General features: G+C 39.9%; 2 long non-coding RNA genes across 2 annotated transcripts; one reads left to right on the forward strand and one right to left on the reverse strand.

Moving 5' to 3' along the window:
• Positions 1-534: 534 nt before the first annotated feature.
• LOC135291139 (uncharacterized) lies at positions 535-2,337 on the reverse strand. The gene is made up of 3 exons (XR_010354007.1): positions 2,115-2,337; positions 932-1,041; positions 535-662 (listed from the first exon to the last, which is right to left on the reverse strand). It is a non-coding gene; the product is annotated as an uncharacterized LOC135291139 (long non-coding RNA).
• LOC135291138 (uncharacterized) lies at positions 2,267-4,746 on the forward strand. Its single transcript, XR_010354006.1, has 3 exons — positions 2,267-2,528; positions 3,370-3,665; positions 4,612-4,746. It is a non-coding gene; the product is annotated as an uncharacterized LOC135291138 (long non-coding RNA).
• Positions 4,747-5,625: the final 879 nt, after the last annotated feature.

Below are 5,625 nucleotides of genomic sequence, written 5' to 3' on the forward strand. Positions count from 1 at the left end.
CATGAGCTTTTCAATAGTTAATGTGAACAGTTGTGTATATAATGCTACATGCTACTCAGATAATCTACATTTTGCAAAACAATGCACCCACCAACACAACTCTCCCTGGATTCAGTAGAAAAAGGTCAGTATCCAACATTTGAGAACATGGTCCCTATTTCCATATGTTTATGTGAAATGAAACTCTGGTGTGCACCTGAAAATTAGGTTTTCCTAATGTATTCTCCACTCTTATAAATGCTTATGCTAGAATCAAAGTAGAATTATGGTTTCTGAGCAAGAACTTACACACACATTCTTCAAACTTCCCAAGCTGTTTCTTTTCCCTGGTAATCTCAATTTTGATTGCAGTTTGTAAAGGTGAAATAACACCCACTGCAGCTGACACAGCTCTTGCAGAGTGTTTGTTTTATGGCGGTACCTCTCTTTTTGGCTGAGCTGGTTGTCTTTTTCCTGCTCACCTAGGAGCCTCATGAGCCCATGGACTCCAGAGAGACAATACAGGAAATTGCATGGATCACTTTATTGTTCTGAGCTGTTTGTTTAGTTATGTGGGGCTTTCGTTATCTCTGACATTCCAGAGAAGCCTTACTTTGAGGACTCTGTGGATACTAGTTATCAAATAAGTGAAGTTAATCTGTCTGTTCTGCTCTGTCTTCTGCCTGAAATACATCAGAAAGAGTCAAGACAAGGTGAAACAATTGCACTCCAGTGGTTATTTTTTCATGCTGAATTTGAAAAGGAAATGAACCAGAAAATTTATAACATTTTTGTTCATAGGGTGAAGTCAACTTAGTAGGATGAATGTAGGATTGGATTGATTGCAACATACATTGCTGACTACATTCCTGAATAAATGAATGAAGAAATGAGCTTGACCTGCAGAAGATGAATCTCAGATTTGTATTTTTACTTCAAGTATAATTTCTACCTGTCTTCTGTTGTTGTGGTCAAGGTGGAGGTCCAATCCAAATGAAGGAAAACCAGAAGCCACTGTGCATTGCTGTGACAGTATTCTTGCACTCCATGTGTTTCAAGACCCTGCATATATTGTGGGGGAAAAAAATGAGATGCAGAATTCTCTTATAGCTGCAGAGAGAAAGATAGAACAAAAAGCATTCCAGCCCCATATGAACTGGTCACATAGCCAGATCAGTGACATTATATGCCTGTTTTCTTGCCTCATTTCAAAGTCACAGCGAACAAAAGAACAGAAAAACCATCACATATGTGAAATAACTCTTGCTTCTGGGAACATGATGATTGAGAATGTAACTATAAAAAGTGAAAGTGTAGAGAATTGAGAATTACTACTGCTAATAATTCAAGAGTTAGGAGCAACGAATTTAAAATGGAAGCAGCCAATTTAAACTAGCAAAAATATGTTCTTTCCCTCCTTTTTTGGCCTCTTCTCTACTACATACACTACAGAAGTTGGATTGAAAATCACTAGAAAGGAATTTTGAAGAGGACAGTGACATTAACAGATTAAAACAGGTTCAATAGATTCAAGGAAGACAACTATGTATGACTATTAATCTTTATTGTAGTCAGTACTTCAAGAAGAAGAAGAAGAAAAAGAGGAAGAAGCAGAAGAAGAAGAAGAAGAACAGAAGGAAAAAAATTGAGGTCTTAACTTGTCCTGTTGTAAAGTTTTCTTTAATTGTCATTAGCAACTGTTGTTGGAAACAATTGCTGCTCAGAGCAGCATTTGGTTTCATTTAGCATAGCAGTTTTTGCTTATTTTGGAAATGCACTTTAGAGCTGGTCACTCAATTTCTTTTCAAAATCTTTCGCTAGCTTTTACAAGAACACATTGAAACCCCTTGCTTAAGAGGTTACTTAGCAGGCTGTGGTTCTAAAAAAACCAATTTGTGTGTGTATGGAGGCAGCAAAGGGAACTGCACACACAGAAGTTATGGACTCAGCTAAAGCCAGCTTACTCTAGGAATGCAGAGAAAAAAATACTTCTCTGCTGTTTACATAACTGGAATGTTTTCCTGCTTGTGAGCAGGTCAATACTTTTAGCACTGGCTGTTCAACACTGCCAAGATGGAAAGTCTTGTTTCATTCAGGTGCCACAAAGTACAAAAAATGTGATAGAGCAGCCTTACAGTTTATCATGAAATATGCCATTTACTAGCACAGCAGGACATGTTCTGTTGTTAGCCATATCTAGCTTGTCACCACAGGAGCTGAGTTCTTGAGTGTGTTTGTGCATGCTGCTAACCTGGACATAGTCAGGAAGAACAGAGCACAGTGCATGTCTGAGAGCTGAAAGTCTGTTTCCCACCCCTCCTGAAGACAGGCAGGGAGGGAAAGCTCACTCCCTGGGGTGTTGTTTAGACATAGCCATTGTTAGGTCAGAGTCTTGGAACAGCAGACAGACCTGGAGATACCACCCAGGGACAGGATAGCCTGAGAGGCCTGTACAGACAGCAGAAAAGGTTTGGAACTGACAGTGGAGGAACCCCACCCAGATTCCAAAAATAATGCAGAACACGACTTACTCTGCAAACATATGAAAGGTTTGTACAAACATTTACAAGTTCACGGTAACTTGAAATTGTCATTCTACTTGTCTTCAGGGCAATTTCTTGATCTGTTTCCCTTTGTCCCCACTTGCTCAATGACAAAAATTTTCTTAAAGAGGCTTTCTGTTCAAGTGAGGACCAATTAAAAGCACATGCAAAGAGGATATTCAACATCCATCTTAAAGAGACAATTTTTTATATATGCAATCCAGTGAGCATTTATCTTATGATGGCTCCTATTTTTGCTACTGCTTGCATCTGATAAGATGGTGCACATACAGAGTGTAGATTCATACTAAAAGCTTGGCTGGATCACAGCCATGATACTTGTCTTAGAGAATCTGAGGTACAGAGAACAAACAGATTTTCACCATTCAGTTAAATCATAAAGTGTCTTTGCATAGAATTAGCTCTTTCTGTCAAACTGACAAGGATTTTTTAGACAAAGCATTAGCATTAGTGCAAAGGCAGATGATGGCTGTGCAAAATCCTCTAGATTTCTAAGACCATGATAGAGTTAATCCCCAATGTTTCTGACTTAGTGTGCTGGTTTATGAAGTTTCCTTTTTTCTTTCTCTTGAACAAAGGTGTTAGGCAGGAAGGGAAGAAACAGCATAGTGATGATAATGTGCCCCCAATGGGGATCAGGTGGAGGGGAGAGGCTGGCACAAAGCTTTTGCCTCCTGTAATTCATCCTCATACAGGCCTCTGTCCTGTAAAAAGTGATGGTGGTTGCCTAGTCTCCCATAGGGGAGAGTGCTGAGCACTGCTTTGGCTGTTCATGTGGAAGCATCTGAGATCACTTAACATACTAATTTTCTCCTCTAATGCTTAGGTTTTAAAATACTACTTATGCTTCCCATTTGTCAACATCTTATCCAGAAAAGAGTCACTCAAAGAAGATGGTTCACTGTCACTTGAGTCCTGCACTTTTTGCAGCCGCGCGAAATGGAGCACCAAAGTAATGTATTTTGGTCAAGCTCAGAAAGAATTTGTATGTCATCAAGTACTGCCAGCAAAAAATCTTCACAGCTATAACTAGACCTTGAAAGCTACAACACTGACCATGTGACTTGGTCAAATATAGATCTAACTTCTTGTGAAGCACCTGGAAAACCAATGACAACTCAGGTATCTTAGAAGCAAACACATTTAACTTAATGTCTTGAGAAAAGAAGAGAGGAAAAAAAAGTCACAGCCTGTGTTTCAGAGTATTTATTTTTTGTGAAATAAGTGTCAGTAAGTAACAAGAATTTCTTATTTAATTTGTAAGGTCAGAATAAATACCACCAATACATACTGAATAGGTCACTGTAGAAAAGGATGTGTTCACAGGATGAGAGGCTGAGTACTGCTTCTTCTAGAGTCCAGCTATTCTGTGAAGATTGCATTAAAGCCTGTAAAATTTTTGCAGTCCTGGAAATGAACACAATTAATTAAATCTGATGTACCACTCCCTCATATTTTTCTAGTCCACTAGTATGGTTTCATGTGCTCTCCTAAATTCATATCTACTGTTATCCTGGCTTAATTTCTCTCAGTTGTAACCTGTGTGACAGGTTACATGATCAGTCTGGTCTGAAACAAGGTTCTTAACTTATTTCTCTTTTGAATTTTCTAGCAGTGCAAGAACAGCTCCATGGTCATGAATTTTGTAGAGCTAAGCCTTGTCCAAGCTCTTGCCATATAACTGCACCCATGGAAGAGCAGTAGGAGAGACCATGGGCTAAGATGGAGACTTGGCAAAGTGTCTTCTATTTTTCAGCTGTTGTACTGACACAGGATTCCTGATGGAGCCATTGGCAGGCTGTTTCTCACACTCAGTCTGTGTGTCACTTAGAAAGCAGAGGGGAACAAGTCTCACTTTTCAATCAATTCAGACAGATTTGACAGCAAAAAGTAAACAGCATTTGGCAAAAGTCACTCTCAGTGATAGTGTCGTTAAGAAAGTCACTCACAGAGAATATGCATACAGCTTCTCTCCTTCTCATTTTTTCCCCAACCACTACAACATGAAAGATGATAATTTAGGTTTTGTTTTCCTAAAATTATGATCCCCATTGCTACCACATCGCAGATTTACCAGAAGAGTTGTTTCAGCTCCCAGCTAAATGAGAGAATTTTTGGACATTTGCCCTGCTTGATTGATGCAAATATATTCTGGAAATAGACCACTAAACCCCATTGTTAAAATACCCTAAATAACATCCCGTACGTACAGAAGAAAGGAGGAAGACAGAAGAGATCTGGAACTTCAGGATAACACTGGAAGCCTGCTGCCACCCAGGCGTGAATATCCTGTTAAGTAAGTGGGAGGTCATCTCGGCACATCATCTTGTCATCTATGCAAAGCACCTTGCTTAGAATGCTCTTAGCATAAGATGAAGATTAGAGTTCGGATGTCCATGGATGAGTAGAAAGAGTGCTTCAGCTAAACTTGTAGTTAAAACTAGGGATGCACTTCCACCTTGTGCCAGCAATAGCCTCTCTTTCCTGGAGGGGCTACAGCATCATCTAGTGGGAACTGACCAAAACTGTTCGAGTCATGAGTGCACGATCGGTAGCTGAAAGTAAACGAATGCCCATAACATTTTTTTGACATGAAGCAGAAAATGCCCTCTTTCCTCCCAAGAGAAAAGGTTATCTGGAAAGGACTTGGTCCACCCAAGCCACACACAGCCTGGTGTAGTAGCTGCTAGGTGAGCTGAGTGTCTCCACCAAGATTAGCCTTCTTCTGCAGAGGTGTAGACACTCCCAAACTGAGCGGGCAAAGACAGAACTGAAAAATAACAACATGTTGGTGCACCTATGAACATTGTGGTTCTCTATCTTCATGCCAATGAGTGGGAAGTGTTTGAAGTGCATGAAAGTTCCTGGGGGACATACACCTCTTCCTCTTTTCCTCAGTTGCTTTCTTTCTTGCTTGACAAGAATCACTTTGGTCCTACCAAACCCTCCAAGACCATCAATTCTGAAAGAAAAGAAGTCTGGTATGTAGAAGGAAGAACTGTGGGTCCTACAAGTACTCACAACTAAGCAGCAACTATGGAAAGCTGCGCAAACTACATTCTGGAAATTAGCATTCTAACAA

The sequence above is a fragment of the Passer domesticus genome, chromosome Z (genome assembly GCF_036417665.1).
Source record: "Passer domesticus isolate bPasDom1 chromosome Z, bPasDom1.hap1, whole genome shotgun sequence".
Lineage (NCBI taxonomy): Eukaryota > Metazoa > Chordata > Aves > Passeriformes > Passeridae > Passer > Passer domesticus.